Below are 20,310 nucleotides of genomic sequence, written 5' to 3'. Positions count from 1 at the left end.
TCTTAATTAGCAATATTTCTAGTCAATTGAAAATTGATTAGGGACTGCAGTTTAATGTTTTAAACTTGTGTGTAGCGATCTCTGAAATTTGTGTAGGGAATTGCAACGCGATACTGAACAAAATGTTCCCTGGACAAATACTTTGTCATGTTTCTGGTTCGTGATAAAAATAATCAAATTATCAGGTTGTTTTAGTAAAATATAGAGTACTGAAATGTATGATGTAACCCTAATCATAAAAAAGAAGTATAACTGGTATCTTTACAATTCTAATTTCAGTTAGGATTAGGTCATAATAATATAAATGATAGATTTTCGGTGAAATATTTTGTTTAATGGGCGGCAGATGTTAAATTTAAAACAAAAAAAAAAAAAAAAATTAAAATTTCAAAATAATTTTCACTCCTTTTCTAAATTAACTGGAATTTTTTTTTTAATATTACTATATTACTATTATCAGGTTATTTTTAGGTTTAAGATAACAAATCACAAGGCAGACTTGTTTGTTGGGAAAATAATAGAGGGTGGGCTGCTTTTAATTATTTTAGTAATAAAGGGTGGAGTACATTCAATTATTTTAGATGTTGGGATAAAAAAAAACTCCCACTGTTTGGATTAGAAGATCAAACTGGCATTTGACTTTCTTAATTTATGCTGTTTAATTTTATTTAATGAAAAAGGTTTTCTCTATGAAGAATGCCACATGCTGGGTTTTTTGTATGTTCTTTCTTTTTCTTTTTTTCGTAGAGCTTATGTGTAGTTCTGAATGTCTGATCTTGAAGGAGGGAGAGAGAGAGAGAGAGAGGAGAGTGATAGAGAGAGTTAAAATGAGTTTGTTGCACAATGTTTTTGTTTTTTTTTTTCTTTCTTTTTTTTTGGGTTATTATTATGATTATTATTATTATTATTATTATATGATTGTTGTACCACTGTTGCACATTCTTAACAAAATGTATGAACCAGACTTCACTCTTCAGGTCATCTTTACATCATGTGACATCATCTTTTACATTATGTGACGTCATCTTTACATCATGTGACGTCATCAGCACTCAAAAGTTGTCTTCTTTCAAAGATGTATCACAAAACAAAATCATGTTATTTTTTTTTTTTACTTGTGATATTAATTCCCACACATCTTTAGAAATATCTTGTCAGTTTTTGCTATATAAAAATGATGTTAATGATCTATAGGTGTGTGTGTGTGTGTGGGGGGGGGGGGGGTAGTGGCAGAAGTGGGAGCTATTTTTAGCACAGATATTACATGACACGTCATCCATTATCGGGTTTTGACCTTTCGGTGTAGCGGCTAATAAAACTAGTGAATGTGATTTTCAGTATATGTTAGCATGATGGTTAGAATGTTGAGTGACGTAATAATTTGTGTACAAGAAATATTCCATATATAAAACCATGCTCGAAAAATACCATCATAATGAAAGTGATGTCTGAAGTACATTTTGTTGAAGAATCCAGCTTGCGTGGTACCACATATTATCCTAGACATGTGGACTGCCAAAACAAAATGGCGGGCTTTACTTGTAACGCCATCTGTTGGCAACCTGGGAAACTATTCTTTGTGACATCCCGTTATAATGTGTCGTATGTGTTTGAATGAAGTAAAAAAAAAAATAATCCTTTTTTAATACAGAATGGTGTTTTGTTGTTTGTCATGTCAGAACACGTATTAGAAACGATCATCAGATGGTAAGGGTTGTCCTGTCTGTGAATTGACCGCACAAAACCTGTCACTCTTTTAGGCCGCACTCCCCTTCCTCGCTCATCGCTATCGGGCGTGGCGGGACGTAGCCCAGTGGTAAAAAATTGGCTCGATGTGCGGTCGGTCTAGAATGAATCTCTGTCTCGGTGGACCCATTGGGCTATTTCTCGTTCCAGCCAGTGCTCCACAACTGGTGTAACAAAGACCATGGTATGTACTATCCTGTCAGTAGGATGGCGCATGTAAAAGATCCCTTGCTGCTAATCGAAAAGAGTAGCCCATGAAGTGGCGACAGCGGGTTTCCTCTCAATATCTGTGGTCCTTGACCATGTCTGTCAATAAAATGTGTTGAGTGCGTCGTTAAATAAAACTCCTTTGTTGTCAGGCGCGACAAGCAAGCAAGTAGACTTGCGGGGGGGGGGGGGGGGTGTGTGACAGATGGAGGGCACAAAGCAAAGTTTTTAGGGATATGCTTCCCCTTAAAAAATGTTAAACTAGATTTCCGAAAATGAAATTTCTTTCATTCCACAAGTATAATTCATCTCTGCCTTAAAGGGACACACCCTAGTTACGGCTAGTTGTTAACCATTACGGCGTTGTTTTTCGCTATTAAACCCATTTTTTCACAAATAAAATTGCACTTTACTTACCGTTTATTATTTAGAATATACATTTCCATTCACCTGAAGTGGGTTTTTTTGGTAATCCTGGTGTTTGTAATACCACAAAATGCATTTTTCGTATTTCTGAAAAACGGACGCACGTTTAAGAAAAAAACGTTGAGCAGACAAGGTCTAATCTATTTTTAGACGGGATATTTCCATTTCAATTTCACAGACGTTGGTATACCACGTGACCGTTATCATTTTGGTTCGGTTTGTTTTCTTGTGCACGGTTCGCGCAATCAACATCCGATTTTTTGTTGTTCATTTGTGAGATTTTTGTTCATAGTTCGTGAACATTTTCAGTAACAAAGTTCAGACAAGTAAGTATCTCAATACAAAACGTTACAAACCCTTAAAACCAATAATTTTGCTAAGTCCTACGATATCTGGAGAGGGGATACAACCAGGACAGAACAGTTGGAACATGTCCAGGAGAGGTGAAAAGAACGCACCCCAAGTCTGTGAAATTTGTCGTGACGTAGACATTGTGCTTCGAGCGACATCTGCCGGTGACATCAGAATACAAACTTTCAAAATTATTTCAAGCAATTGGGACATGGGGATTCCCATGGTATTTATCGATATAAAACCTGCTTTTTCACTCTATTTGATAAAAATGTGATCTAAGTGTGTTACAGGTTTGTAGATTAACCAAATTATAATTTATTTTCGCTGGATGGAACTAGGGTGTGCGGCTTTAAGATTTACTACTACTACTATTTTTAATTCAAAAGTATTGGGCGTGTTAGAGCCCCCGGCTCTGCCGTGCCTGACTATACAATTTGTCACATACGATGGGAATCGTATTGTGAGAACACCTGAATTGGAACTATGGTTGGAACATGTTCTAAATCATATGCTAGGATTTGACTACCAACTGCCAGCAGAAAGTTGGCCACCTCAGTTATGTTGCAATTTCCTCAAATCCCGAGTTATGATGTGTGCTCGGATTAACAACTAATGGGATATATGTCAAGAATCAAGTGTAGGGTGTATACTACCAATACAAATCACATAGACGACAATAGTAACATGTGGCTAAAACTCCTACCTGCAGCGTATCAATCGACATAAACGCCACGGATATAAATACTACCACCCCTCACACTTAAAGTTAATCAGAAAAAATTGGGGGTCAAGCTGCTCGTTTCTGAGATAACGGTAGTGTCTATGACTACCCTAGATCCGCACAAAATTCGAGTACTTTTTTTTACAGGTACCCCATAAATGTTTCAAGCACAAAGCTATTGACACATTGGTACTAGATGAAACAAAATTGCATATTTTGTTTACCCAGATGAAACTATTATTTTTAACAACCAACACATTCACATTTATAACCAATCACAGGACTTGTGGTGTTCTCTTCTCTATCAAAAGTTCGCTGCACCTCCAACTTTGACCCAGCCGGAAGTTATTTGGTTTAGTACTACCTGTAAGCGCGCACATACGTTCAAGGACAAAATGAACAACTTAATAGGGGCCTACCCTAACTTCGACTTTCGAGGACAATCGCATTTTTTAGCCGGACTAAAACTCGTTTTTAGGCGGGAGGTTAGGTGGGTGGGCTTCGCTCCCGTGCTCTGCCAATACTTATTTAAAACCGATTGAAGTACACAGGGCCTACATTATTATGTATATATCTCCATGCATAGTTAAACATCACACAAGGCAACTGGAGCATTTACAGCCAAAAGCGTACGAGACGGGGGTGGGGGTAGGTAGGTAGGTGTGTCAGTGTTCATATTGATGGGTCCCTCTTTTCTGTTTTGAAATAAAGAAATGTGTTAAATATGTATAGCTGATGTGAGCATAACACAAGGCCAGAGGCCTGATGCTTATAAAACGTTTAGTCTAGACACGAGAATAATAAAGAGTCTTGAGATGTGAACATCATGCCAACGCCATACAAATTGTATGCGTGCGACGTCATTAGAGATTGAGTCTGGCCTTTTTTCTTTTTTTTTTAAATTTTAGGCCTTTAAGGTAATACTATACCAAATAACTTCCGGCTGGGTCAAAGTTCGAGGTGCAGCGAACTTTTGATAGAGAAGTGAACACCACAAGTCCTGTGATTGGTTATAAATGTGAGTGTGTTGGTTGTAAAAAATAATAGTTTCATCTGGGTAAAATAAATGTGCAATTTTATTTCATCTAGTACCAATGTGTCAAGTAGCCTTGTGCTTGAAACATGTATGGGGTACCTGTAAAAAAAAGTACTCAAATTTTGTGCGAAACTAGGGTAGTCATAGACGCTACCCGTTATCTCAGAAACGAGCAGCTTGACCCCCATTTTTTTCTGATTCACTTTAAGTGTAAGGGGTGGTAGTATTTATATCCGTGGCGTTTATGTCGGTTGATACGTTGCAGGTAGGAATTTTAGCCGCATATGTTACTATTGTCGTCTATGGGATTTGATTTGGTAGTATACACCCTATAAGCACGGGCCCTGGTGCTTATAAAACTTTTAGGGTCGATTTCATATGTCTGGGTTTCATAGCACTAGGTTATATGAAAACCTAGGTTTAACACTAGTTTACATAAAACACTGAAAAACTTTACCAAGACCTACACCCGTGGTGCATTTCACATGAGTGTGTTTTACCCGTGTTTACAAAACCACGCTTTTAACATGGGTTACCCGGAGATATGGGAAGGGACATAAGCGAGGAATAGCCTCTATTAGAAATTCTAAAAAAATATAGGCAGAGTTACGTCCCCTAACCACTCTCGACTTCTGGCGCGTTCCGGTTTGAACAAATATGGACGATCATGATATAAATTCCTGGATCAGCGATGAAAATGTGCCTCCAAAAAAGATTACAAAGGTTAGGTTGCAGGAATATTTACGAAAAAGGGAGCTTCCAACAACGGGAACAAAACCACAGGTGGAAAAACGATGGTCACAGTTGTTTGTAAATCTTCAACTGAGAGTTATGCATGTCAATCCCTGGCATCATAAATGTCCCCACCTATGCTTTAAAAATAAAGAATGATACAGGTAAAAATTAAGTGATGAAATTGCGTTTTGGTATAACTCGCATTAATTATCATAATTTCATTTAAACATACAAACACACCTGCAGTTTTAATAAATTGTGTGTGACAGTAATACCGTTGTAATAGATCATAGAAACATTGTTTATAGTGCGTCCCACGGGGAATGAATTTTTTCATACTATGGAATTTACAAGTTATTTATTTCTGAGCCGCTTGTTTTCTAAATTACACACAAAAATAGTATATTTTTGTTATTTCCAAAAAACTTTTATTTTTATTTTTACGTCAAACCAAACTTAAATTATTTACAAAAACAACATTTTTGTAGGATGGGATGTAATATTCCGATCAGAACAGTCCCCTTCACCACGTGCTATATTATGTTTGTCTTGTTTTTTTCAGTGTATTTCTGGGGACGTATGACCCGACCCCTCCCCTAAAAACACCACTAGCCAGTTACACAATTTCCTGCACATGCGCCTGTTTGACTAAATATTTCGTTTGCTGTAAATTAATTAGGCCTATATACATTGCATTATACAGTGTAAATTTTGCTGTAATAACAGCTAAATATATGGTTTAACCTAAAAACATCTACCTATAGTAACAGTAGGCCTACATGTTTTGTTTACATTAAAATATCTGTGTGAACATATTTATGTTACTCTTGCATGACGATTATTTAAGGTTAAAAGTTAAAATGAAGACATTGTTCTATACATGATTATAAGCGTAAGTGGCAGGCAAAAAAAAAAACCTAATATTTTAAAAATACCCCCTCCCCCCTCAACAATTTTACCTCTCCCCCAAAAAAACCCAAAAACAAAAAACAAAACAAAAAAACAACAACACCAGTAACAACAATAAATCTGCTCCCAAATAAACAATAGCCTACAAAACAAGCCCACACCAGTACACACGCACTACCAAAAACATAACTCAAACTAACACGCACATTTGAAAAAAACCCACTTTTATTTATGTACATATACCAGTGGCGTATGAAGGTGGCAAGACGGGGGAATGTACGCGCGCGCGCGCGCGCACACACACACACACACACACACACACACACACACACACACAGCCAAAAAGTGTGGGGAGGGGGCCAAAGTATCTGAAAAGTGTGTGTGTGTGTGGGGGGGGGGGGGGCACTTGCTTCCTACGCCAGTGAATATATATATATACACACACACACACACACGCATGTATGTATGTATACACACACACACACACACACACACACACACACACACACACACACACACACACACAATGGACTGCTTAATGGTTGTGCATAATATATATATATATATATTTTCCATATTAATAACTCTTTATTTTTCTTGACCATTCCCTTGTTGACAAATATCAACCCATGCAAAGGGAGAAGACATGGGTTGTTACAGTAATTTTATATATAATTTATACACACATAATGTAGTTACTACTTTATAGGCAGACTTAATTAAAATAATATATTCACAAGGACCTGGATTTTAACAAGTATCTAGAGTAAATGAAAGTATATAATGATATATAAAAATGAGAGCGAGAGAGAGAGAGAGAGAGAGAGAGAGAGAGAGAGGAGAGAGAGAGAGAGAGAGAGAGAGAGAGAGAGAGATGGAGGAAAAACAAATATGCACACACATACACACACACACGCACGTGTTTTGATTATGTACATATTTATCATTATTTATAACAACATTTCAGTGGTCTGTAAAAAGAAGTAGGATATACAATAGGCATACAGATATGAAGGTGTTTTACTTTACATCAATTTTACATGACCTGTTGGGGCTGATGAAAAATGAATGAACAAAAGTAATTTTAAAATTATATATCAAATAGAGAATGGGACATTGCTCACTTAGTAACGGATTTATTAAAGCAGCTTTTACTGTAGTGGATATGTTTCTCAATCAGGTATCTTTGTTTAACTTCGTTTTGGAAATAAGTAATGTTTAACTGTACAATTTGCACTTTGCATTTATATATAAAATACTTAGCTAACAATAATAATAAATCAAAAATATTATCTGTTTTAGTATTACTTTTACATCCAAATATAACAAGTTCAAATGATAAATTTAGGTTAAATATATGATTACAAGATTTTAACAACCAATTCAAAAAATTGTTCCAAAAAAGCTGAACAACTTTACATTCCCAAAATAGATGTTCTATAGATTCTCGCATTTCATGACAAAAAGTACACATTTCACTGTCAATAAGTTTTGGTAGTCAGTATCCTGTGTAAAATTCTATATTGGAACCATCTTAATTTTATTTCTTGAGTGGTTATAAATGGCTTTAAATAGATAACAGACCAGTTTAGGTTGGAAGTGAAATGAAGTTGCCATTTTAGTATGGCAATATTTGGAACTTTCGACAACGTTAATGTATAATAATATAATTTTGAGCCTTTTCTAATAGAGCAAAGTGTCCGTTGAACCGGAGAATCGTCCAAGGAGATATTTGTTTCAACTTTTTTAATATTTGTTTTCCTAAAATATGACTTAACGGAATTAACGACGCCATGGTATTCTAGAACCCCCCCCCCCCATCTAACTCGTATATATCATTAAATTCATTTAAAGTCAAAAAATCTCCTCGCTTATTAACAAGATCGCAAATCTGAGAAATGCCTTTCTCAAGCCATTTCTTTTTCAAAAGGTTTTCCTATCAATTTTTATTTGGGAATTATAAAAAATTGGTTCAGATAAGAAATCTTCAAAGGATGTTACTTTTATTGCTGTCGAGAAGTCGTAAAAAGCCTGAATACAGTCCTTCCAAAACAGGTTATTTACATTTTTGAAACATTTTGAGGGGAAGTCGTTACCAAATACAGAAATATTACGAAATTGAGGAAAACAAGCAAATAAAATAGATTTCCATTTTGAATCTTTCGTTTCCAATTTTCGAATCCAGGTAATCTTTAAAGCCTTGACATAATTAAATATATCTATCATACCGAGGCCTCCTTCTTTAACATGTTTACATACAGTTATTCTGTTTATCCTATCTGGTTTTTGGTTCCATACAAACCTGAATAATATTTTGTTTAATTCACACTAAAACGACTTAGTGGGGTTTGGTAAAGTTAAGAGTAAATAGTTGAGTTTAGATATTAATAAGGCTTTTATTATAGCTATTCTGCCAAGTGGTGTTACAAATCTTCTCATCCATCTATTTATAATCTGTTTAATTTCAGACAGTTTAGAGTTGTAATTAAGTTTAGTTATTTCAGAAATATCAGTACTAAAGATAATTCCAAGTGCTTTAAAAATTGGAGGATTCCATTTTAGATTTAAATGTTGTAAATATCTTACTGAACTATACTTCAGATTTATCATAATTTATTTTTAGTCCTGATAAATCCGCAAATCTATTTAAAGTTGCTCTAGTTTCTTCAAAAGATGTTCTGCTACCATTAAGTATAAAATCTGTATCATCAGCGTATTGTAAAATAAGATATGCTTTGCTGTTTATTGAAATGCCTTTAATATTCTTATTTTTACGAATAAGCTCTGCAAGAATTTCTACACAGAGGAGGAATATATACGGAGATAATGGGTCTCCTTGCCTGCATCCTCTGTAAATGTTAAAGGATGATGATACATTTCCGTTGACTATAACACTGGATTTAATATTTTTATAGAACACAAAAATCCATCGTTTAATATCTTCTCCAAATCCAAAGAAATCAAGAGTTTTATGTCAAAATGACCAAGAGATCGTATCAAATGCCTTTTCAAAATCTACTCTTAGAAACATTCCTGGAATATTTTGAGATTCAGTACAATACAAAATATCATACAGGATCCTTATATTGTCACCGATGTATCTATTTGACATAAACCCAGTTAAGAGAATATGGAGTACCCCTTTTAGTCTTTCTGATATGCAGGTTGATGCTAATTTATAAACAATATTTAAGAGTGAAATGGGACGCCAGTTAGTTAGAAAACGTTTGGGTTTATCCTTTTGGGTATGCAGGTAATTATTCCAAGTTTCTGTGTTATAGATAATTCACCATTAATAGAAGCATAATTCACAGATCTAAGAACAAAATAACCAATATCTTTCCCAAAAAATTAAAAAAATTCGGCAGAGAAACCGTCAGACCCTGGACTTTTTTTGTTCTTTGTACGTTTTAAAGCATTTGATAATTCTTCATATGTCAATAAACCCTCTAAAGAGTTTGCTTGTTTTCTGTTAAGTCTATTTATATCTTGACCTAAAAATAAGTCATGGAGGTCAGTATCAGCTATCGTATCTTCTTTTGAAGAATAGAGGTTTTCATAAAAGTCTTTTGTCTCATGCATAAGTTCATTTTTATTTGTAACGACAGAGCCATTATTTTTCTCAATTTGAGTTATAGACTTGCTAATAAAGATCCTATTTTCTAAGTTACAGAAATAGTTAGAAATTCGTTCACCTTCATCTATCCATTTGGCTCTAGATCTGATGTAGACACCCTCCAGTTTCTTTTCACGCAGGCTTTCTAAGTCTTTTCTTTTTGTCTGTATAATTTCAAAATCTAATTGTTCGCTATTTTGTAATATCTCTATTTCTTCAATCAGCTGTTTTTCTAGTTTACAGTTTTCTTTTTTCAAATACGATGAGTATGAAATTGTCTTTCCTCTAATTTCCATAAGTAATACTTCTAGGAATAATTGATCATTAATTGTAAAATTTATTTCAGATAGGGGTATATCATCAACAGTATCCACGTTATAGACAGACACGGCATATTGTCTCTTAACATCAGAAATAACTTTTTTTATTATCGATATATAAGATTTATTTTTTAAGAGTGAATTATTAAATTTCCAATAGGTGTTGTGCCTTTCGTTTTCACTGAATTCGAGATTTAGACTTATAATAGAATGATCAGTTTTATATCCACAATGTATATTGGAGTTAATGACATAAGAATACAACATTTCTGATATTAGAAAAAAATCTAATCGAGCTTATTTTATTGGGTTATTCTTCCTCCATGTGTAATTACGTAGTTCGGGATTATGATCTCTCCAGATGTCCACGAGATCTAATTCACCTATTATATCTAACACTTCATTGCGAGCTTTTGGATTGTTTACATTTATGTAGTTATGTGTATCAATCTGTGTGTTTAGAACAAGATTCCAATCTCCACCAAAAATATAATATTTATTTTTAAGAGCTTTTACTTCTTGTAGAACTTGCTTGTAAAAGTTAGGGTGTCTGAATTTGGTCCATATAGGTTTACTAATGTTATACGTATATTGTAAATAGTTATATCCACAAAAAGTAAATTTCCGCCGTCTCCTCTAACTACTTTATGTATTTTATATTCAAAATTGTTATTTATTAATATAGCAACGCCACGAGATTGGCTGTTATTAGAATTAAAAATACATTCGTAGCCCCACTCCGCAGGTAGATAGTCGATCTATTAAATTACACATGAAATTGTGTCCGTTACACTATTTTCGTCTGACAATGACACTGGACTCGCTGTTGCGATTTGTTTGCGAGTCAGACAGTAGAAACCTTATCGTTAGGCGAGGAAGTGAATTTCTGTATCGTTAGTTTCATTATTAACTACTGCATAGGTCGTAGTTAAAAATGCAGCTAGCGGAAACACATGCATATTACTTGCAAATATCAAAACTTTATTAAGGTGCCGTTTTAACGTGTTCGTAAGTATTTTTGTTGAGCACAAAACATATTGTACATTTTCTTTTCTGTAAAAGGAGATTGCACACAATCTGACGTACAATAATAGTAATAGAAAACTTTATTAACGTCAAAAAATAAAAGAACAAGTCGACAACTACTCCACAATTCAGTAGTAAGAAAGGACCTTTGTTGCAAGCGACTGGAGCGTAACGCGGCGAAAATAATTTAGTGGCTAATTGGGACCGCTTAGCACGATGAAAATAAAGGGCAGATAAGTATGTTTCTAATAGAGGCTAAAGCTTACACTTCATCACTTTGTAGTTGAAACTCGTTGCCGGTATATTATTAGCATTCGCGTACGAGGTGGGGGGTCAGCGATCTCCTCCCCCTCCCCCACAGATGATTCAGATATTTGGCCTGAAAACTTTTCACTGTGTATTTCCATTATTCTATTCACAATATTAGTTATAATCCATGTAAAATGCGTACAGCACCCTACATAGCTGTTGGTAATAATGCACAGATAATTAAACGTTGTTACCCAGAATTGGGCATTTCCCTTTAATTGGGGCAAAAACCAGCCTCCCCCACCCCCCACTCCAAAACCAAAAAGGGACCCGTACGCCTGAGGGTAACGAGAAAACGTTTTGTTAAATTTTCAAACCTGTAGGCCTATCTTTTTTCCCCCTTTATTAAGATGAGACATACACGAAAGCATGTCATAATAAGACTGTAGTCGGTGATGGGCGTTTAAAGAATTTGCGTTCATGACTCTGGTTTAGTGTTAAATTTATAATAAAATGTCATTTTAATGCAGTTCATTATATATATATATTTTTAGCAGAATAAAAATAACTTTTGCTTTTGAAAATTATCTGTGAGTGTGATTAAAATACAAAGCAATAGCAATACTCAGAACAGTGTGTAAAGTGGTTTATATCGTTTCTATACATGTACATGCCTTTGCGTCTAAAATAAAGGCGTTTAAAGAAAAAATAGCTGGGTAATAAATATAATAATAAATGAGATGCCAGTTATGATCAAATTTATGTCCGTCGCTTAAGTTCATGAAAATAAAAATTATTTCACTCATGAATTGTTTGTTGTTGAAAATACTGGTATCTTTTTGTTTATCATCTATATATCTCAGGCGCTTTGTTGTTCGACGCCACGAACATGGTAAATAATTGTTGTGTGAAGGGGTGGATTTAATTTTCTAACACACTCGTTGGTGAGAACATCATTCGTTATTTTTGATAACACATACTTGTTAACACGTACGTGTGTTATGTGTTAACAATTTCAAGACATATGACTGACTGCTCCTTGGTGATGTCCAGGTCACCAATACCATTCATCCAATGGAAAAACAGCACAGTCGAAATCGATTACACTGTGATGTATAGTTAACCTGGCAATCATTTGTCTGATACGTGTAACTTTGCTACAAGCGGAAGGGCTGTAAATAACTTTTAGTCTAAAAACATTTAAAATTTGCTTAAAACCTGATTTTTGAGGATATGTGAGAAATAAAATAATGCATTTGTGTCCATTAGACATCATTTATCTTACAACTTGCTGATTAAAAACGTACCCAACTCGCTTTCGCTCGATTCGCTCGATTCATTTTAAAACAACTTGCTGTAAGATAAATGGTATCTAACAGCCACTCATGTCTTATTATTTATATACAGTCGTGCTAAAAAAAAAGAAGAAGAAGACAAAAGGGCATCTTGTCTCAAAGGGGAGGGGGGGGGGGGGTCGAACCTTGTATCCCTACCCCGTAAAATAAACACTTTTAGGGCATTTCGTCAAATGACCATATCTCCTAAAGTAAGTGTCATAAGAAGTTAATATTTGTGTCTATAAATATGTTTTGACCCCCCCCCCCCCAAAAAAAAAAAAAAATTAAAACATTGACTGGTATCATTACTGTGATTTTTTGGAGTTGACCTAATTAGCATAATTCCAAGATGGCGTCTAAAATGGCCGCGGAATACTGAATTAGACATAACTTCGCATACAGAAGAACATTTCAAGTGAAATTATTACATTATTAGTGCAAAAGTTTCAAACATACCAAAATACTGCAGAACTCAAGCTAATCTTATCAGACAATTACATTTTTTACATGAACTGAGTCAGGGCTATCCTCTGGGTGAGCAAAATATTTCGCCAAATTGTTTATTAAAATTCAAAAATTGCAGAAATCAACAGTTATTATTTTTTTTAAATCATTTATTACATGAAATTATTTCGCCAAATTAAAATAAAATTCGCATTTGGCGAATTTGGCGAGTGCCAGAGCTAGCGCTGTGAGTGATGTTTTCTTACACCGACAGAATTTGAAACATTTGACCTCTGAACTGATACACTTATGACATGAGCATATGATTGACCAATTAACCTCAAGGATTTTCTACGATGTTGCAGGCATTAGTTCACCTTGGTCGTGCTCATAGCCACACTATTGCGGTTTCAGTGATTCAACAGTTTCAGGGTCGAGATGGCTCTGCAAGGCATGCATGGTGGTATGGACATTATAGAACGCACGCTGGATATGAGGCAGAATACCATGACTGGTCGGGGGCAGGTTGTCGAGAGAGCCGCCTTTACTGAAATCTAAAACCTACATGGAGGTCACAGAAACTTGTGATATAACATTTGTGGTATATCAGCACCTTCACCAAATAATGCTCAGCATTGCCGTAGGACGCATCGGAAGCTCTTAGCGCAGAGTTAAAAGTTTCTGATGTGTTGTAGAAACTTTTATTGGCCGTAAACCTGTAGACACGTATACAGCATAGCACGGGCCCAGTATGGCCCCTGCAACATTCGTACGGACGCCGTACGATTTTGGCACTGAATTTCGGACCTTCAAATCGTACGGCACCCATACAATTTCCAAGATCATCGTACGAGTATCTTACGATGTCCGTGCGAGTCCCTCTCGAGCTCCGTACGATGTGTAAAAATCGTACGGGTATCTCACGGCTCCTGTCCGACTGCAGTGCGGCGTCCGTAGAATTATCCTGCGGTACCCTTGTAGTTAAACACAGGCGCCTCGCGATTGAAGTCGAGAAAACATCAAAAGGCAACACGCGGGCCCCGCTGAATATGTGACTGCTACACATGGATGCCGCAGACCCCTGTGATACCGAAATCATAGAAATCCGCCGTAGGTAGAAACATTTGTACGGAGACCGGTGAATATGCGACTGTAGCATAACTCTTTGAGTAGCTGGCTTTTCTCTGGGCTGGTCATCATCCCGTTGTTGAATCTCAAAATAATGAAAACCAGCAGCAACAAGCCACAGCAAACAATCACGAAGATAGCGAAGGAGGTGACTATTGTGGAGAAAATGATTGAAATCGCCCGTGATCGTGGCCTCACAACAAAGGACCTTTTGAAATATGTCACACCATCTCCTCTCCTGTTCAGTGACGATATGATGACCAGCCCACCTCTACCAAAACAGAAGGAAATGTTCTGGTCTTCAAAAAACAAGAAGCGTCTTCTGGAGAAACTAATTTATCGTAATTTTCGTGGAAATACTTCTGAATCTCGGCAATAGGCCACTTTAAAAGATGAGAGCAGGCAGTGTGTTATGGTTTACAAAGGCAAAGAAAAAGATCTGGCCAACCTTCTATCATCATTTGAAGAAGCTGATCTTCGTATACGTTTTCATGTCTTGGATTCTCTTGAGGCAGGACACAAAGTATGTGTCTTAATCTCCATTGATATAGATGTATTTGTCGCCCTGCTCTTCCACATCCCCGTTTTGCTGCAACATAAATGTAAGGAGCTGTGGGTACGAACTGGAGTGGGAGATTCCACTCGGTAGGTGTGTGTCCCTTCCTACTCTGTTCGACATCCTGGGTCATCAGCACTGTACAATATTCCCAACTTTGTACAGCCTTACAGGGTGTGACATCACCAGCAAAGTTGGTACGAAGAAGGCAGCTTTGAAAGCAGAACTGGATAAGTATATCAAAACCTTTGGGAGCTATTCAACCCTCTCTACAGTTATGATTCGCAATGCTGAGTATTATTTGGTGAAGGTGCTGAGATACCACAAATGTCTGTGACCTCCATGTAGCGATTTTCGATTTCAGTAAAGGCAGCTCTCTCGACAACCTGCCTTCGACCAGCCACAGTATCCTGCCTGATATCCTTACAGAGCCATCTCGACCCTGAAACTGTTGGATCACTGAAACCACAAGATTGTGGCTATGAGCACGACCAAGGTCAACTAATGCCTGCAACATCGTAGAAAACCCTCGAGGTTATTTGGTCAGTCATATGCTCATGCCATAAGTGTATCAGGTCAATTTGCCCTTGAAGGATGACTGAGGTCAAATGTTGCAAATTCTGTCCGTGTAAGAAAACATCACTCAATTCCTGTAAAAAATGTAATTGTCTGATAAGATTACCTTGAGTTCTTCAGTATTTTGGTATGTTTGAAACTTTTGCACTAACTTTTGCACTAACAATGAAGTAATCTTTAAATAGTAGTATTTAGGACAGTTATCAATGATAAATAATGATAATTCATGAAAGGTCCATTTGTACAATATACAATGTATAGGCCTGATGTTTTTAATGATTGAACTTCATTCTTTATTAATGTGGACTTTTTGATTAGATGGTGTTTTTAAATTATTATCTGGGATATGGTAGGGAGGAGGAGGGATGCAGAATTTGTGTATTTGACTCTCTTTTTTTTAAGCGTCACTTGGAATGTTCTATATGCAAAGTTATGTCTCATTCAGTATTCTGCGGCCATTTTGGACGCCATCTTGGAGTTATGCCAATTAGGTCAACTCCAAAAAATCACAGTAATGGTACCAATCAAGTATTTGGGTTTAAAAACATATTTATAAACACAAAGATTAACCTTTTGCGACACCTACTTTAGAAGATATGGTCATCTGACGAAATGCCCTAAAAGTGTTTATTTTAGGGGGTAGGATACAGTGGGCCCCATGGGTATCATCCAGTAATCCGAGGTACTAAATTGAAAACTGTATTGCTCTGAGCACTTAATGAAGAAACTTTTGGCCAATTTGTGGAACTTTGCTTACAGTATTGGTTGACTGAGAAGCCATTAGACTTTGAGCTACTTTCAAATTGAAAGCGATTTCCGAGTAAAAAATATGTAAAATAAGGTAATTTTGTACCCCCAACCCAAGTTTATGGCAATGAATAATGCTAAAATATAGTTAGTAACACACAAACAATTGAAATAAATCAAAATGAATAATCTATGGGAGTCAAATAATTATTTATTGCACAAAACTCCAATATCATCATTTTAGCCTTTTGGCGGCCAACCAAAATTCATAAATGTGCTTTGCTGAGAAAACGTACTTAACCTGGAAGTCTTACCCAAACTTTTTCTGAAGGCCATGGCATATAGAACAAGAAAATTTAAGTTAACTCTCTAAAAGAGAAATGTACGTGAACTACCCCCCAGAGTCTATACTACTATGAAGAAAGTTACTTTGAGCAAACCCAGCGAAAAACCACCTCAAGGGCAGGTTTAAAAAAACAATACAATTGTAACCCAGTGTTAAACTAGGATTATTGAAAACCAGACGTGAAATGCACAGTAAACATGACCCAGGGTTTAACCTAGGTTTAATCCATATGTTTCCAAAGCCCACCGATAACCCAGACATATAAAATCGGCCCTAGACTCAATACTCTAATAGAGTCTGAGATGTGAACGTCATGGCAACGCCATACAAACTGTATGTGTGTGACGTCATTAGAGATTGAGTCTGGACTTTAGAATCGTCTCTTTAAAAGCTCATTGAAGTCAAAATGATAAAACACCAGAAGAAATATAATGTTAAAAAAATAATTTATTTTAACTTCTATTAAAATGCTGTTATACTGCTGATCTGAAGATCTTGTTTGATGCATATTAACTAAATTATATTTACATAATAAAGTATGGAACTAAAATGACAGAGGTATTAAAGGTAGATACATACTTCACCCGAATTCATCAGTAATTCAACAAACCAATATAAAATATAAGTGTGTAATAGAAGCTGTAACATACCTGACGATTATGAAACTGCCATTAGCATATTCAAAACTGTATCTCTACACAAAACGGGTTCCAAAAGATATTTATCAGTAATACAACAAATCAATATAAAATGTTACTAGTGTGTAATAGCTAGAAGCTGTAACATACATGGCGATTATGAAACTTCCATTAGCATATTCAAAACTGTATCTCTACACAAAATGGATTCCAAAAGAGATGCATGCTAGAATTGTGAAGATGTGCATCAATGGCTCACTGTCAGGTGCTCTATCTACAGAAAGTTGATCTTTACCACAATATATGGTTCCAACTCAGCCTGTAGGATGCCATTTTATAGTGCAGGGCCCCGTTCCACAAATCGATCTTAGCGCTAAGATCACCGTAACGGCATAAGGTAGTTATGTAGTTAAGGTGATCTTAGGGCTAAGATCGTTTCGTGGAACGTGGTCCAGCCCAGTACAGATTCAAAAAACGTATCTACAGCTTTTATAAACAAAGGGATGTTTGACTGAACATGGAAGTGCAAAGAATAATATTTTTAACAAGGAATTGAAATATTTAACGAAAAATTGCTCAAATAATTCTGTGGATGTAACAAACAAAGGGATGTTTAAACGTGAATTCAGATGTGCACAGAATATTTCAAGGAAGGAAATGGAAGTATTTTACAGAAAAATAGCTAAAATTATTCAGTGAGCAAAGTACCTTTAACTTTGTAATACAACAGCTGATACATAGGGAAATGTTCCAAATATAATAACATATTATTGTAAACACAAATGATATCAATAATTAAAAAAAACTAAACTAAAAACATTTGCCAACAATAGTATGATAAATTTGTCAATTTTGAGGATGAATAGATATGCTATTGCTTCATACATTTCTTCCATACCCTTTATAGAGAACACTGCAGGCATGTGTGCATGGGGATGGGTTTCAGAGGTAGAAACCCCTCCCTGCTCAAGCAAATTCTCCCAACCCCCCCTGGATATATTTTCTCAACCCCCTATAAAATTTGATCGCCATCGTCTGGACATCCTCTTGCTAAAATTCCTGCATATGCGCCTGCACTGTGTGACATTTCTGGTAACCACACATCAATAGTCCTTCACATCCGAGGTGCGTGGTCGTGCCTGTGCGTCCAAGTCAACCTTAATTTCATGTGAGAAGCAGTTTTTATCATGCACTTAAAACATATGGTAACAACGTACCTCCCACGGGTTGAATCAAAAGAATCGTGCTTTATCCCCAGTCAACCCCGTGTTTTTGAATATTGTTATACTGATTCAGTGATTGTTCAATGTGCGCCATTCAAAACTTCTTTTTGTCAATATGTGCAAGCTTTAAAGGAACATTCCTGACTTTGCTGCATTGTAAGATGTTTCCGACTAGTAAAATATTTCTACGATTAAACTTACATATTAAATATATTTTCTTGTTTAGAATATCAGTTCCTGCATATTCAATGTGTTTCTGGTCATCTTAATATTTGTAAGAAGCCCAAACTGGATTTTGTCTTCAAATAATTTCGTACATACGAAAAAACTATATTTTAGGAAATAAAATGAAGTTTAACCTAATACAAGTATTAGAACGACCAAAAACACGTTTAATATACAGCCACTAATATGTTTTGCAGAAAAATATATTTGTTATGTAATTACAAGTTAAAAAGTCTCTGTTAGTCGATAACATTTTAAAAATTGCAGCAAACTCAGGAATGTCCCTTTAATAAAGATTTTTTTTCTATATAACTCAAATCAGTGGCCTGAAGCTTATGAGGTGAGTGATTTATTTTCTCCTGATATTTTCAAATGTGGAAGGACTGCAGCAAGATCGATTTAGACATGTATTTGATCGACAGCTCCACGAAGATGACCCGACACCATTGAAAAACACACAGATCAATGAAATGATCACTAATGAAACATCACTATGTGATGTATAGTTATTGTGCTAGTGGGAATGTATCATAAATGAGTCGTAGTTGGAAAAGATAAAATGTGTGTTTGATAGATACATTTATCTTACAACTCGTTTCAAAGGAAATGTTTTATTTAACGACAAACTCAACACATTTTATTTACATACCACAGCCTTTATTACACCAGTTGTGAAGCACTGGCTGGAATGAGAAATAGCCCAATGGGTTCATCAACAGGGATCGATCCTAGACCAACCGTGCATCAAGCAAATGCATTACCACTGGTCTACATCCTGTCCTATAAATGCACGACTTTCACTCGTTAGATAATTTTTGAAGTAACTTGTAAGTTCATTATCAGGTAATCATAACCTAGTTAATGCCACTGTAAATTCATCAGTGGTGTAGGACGAGGGATGTTCGTGCTTTCAAGGGGTTAAGATGACCCCTCTCCCCCACTGAGGCTAAAACATGGGTTTTTTTACAGTATAATAATTATATTAGGCTATATAGTCCTTCCCACAGGGAACACTTCTTTTCGTAATATGAAATTTACTATAAGTTATTTATTTCTCGGCCGATTGTTTTCTAAACTGCACACAAAAATATATATAAAAATTGTATTTTGGTTGTTCAGGTTACCAGGAGGTTACCACATGTCAAGAAAGTCGAGAACAGCCGTTCAGGTTACCAGGAGGTTACATGTCGAGAAAGTTGAGAACAGCCGTTCAGGTTACCAAGAGGTTACAACAATACTTAATTTGTTCTGCACAAATGTTTTTGAAGAAGACCACCATCACCTAAACTTAGATCAACTGTGTGTTCCTTATATATAAATTATACAAAAGTATTACAGTGAGAACAGCGACAAGAATGAATAGCAAAGTATCAGTGTGTTTGTACAGGTAGGATAATGGGCCTGTAAACTTGATAAATGTGTCCTTTAACTGGGGCCTAATTCACAAAAGTCTCTTAGGCTCTGCTAGACAACAAATCATCCTCTTTGCAGGTCTTTTAGCATTGCACTGCGAGATCGCAAAGTTGCGAGAGTTTAGTGAATTAGGTCCTGGAGCTTATGATAAATATGATAAACGGGTCCCTGGGGCCTAATTCACAAAGGCCTCTTAGGCTCTGCTAGGCAACAAATCATCCTCTTTGCAGGTCTTTTAGCATTGCACTGCGAGATCACAAAGTTGCGAGAGTTTAGTGAATTAGGTCCTGGAGCTTATGATAAATATGATAAACGGGTCCCTGGGGCCTAAT

Source organism: Gigantopelta aegis, chromosome 5 (assembly GCF_016097555.1).
Source record: "Gigantopelta aegis isolate Gae_Host chromosome 5, Gae_host_genome, whole genome shotgun sequence".
NCBI classification, from domain to species: Eukaryota; Metazoa; Mollusca; class Gastropoda; order Neomphalida; family Peltospiridae; genus Gigantopelta; species Gigantopelta aegis.
This window is presented reverse-complemented; position numbering follows the sequence as displayed.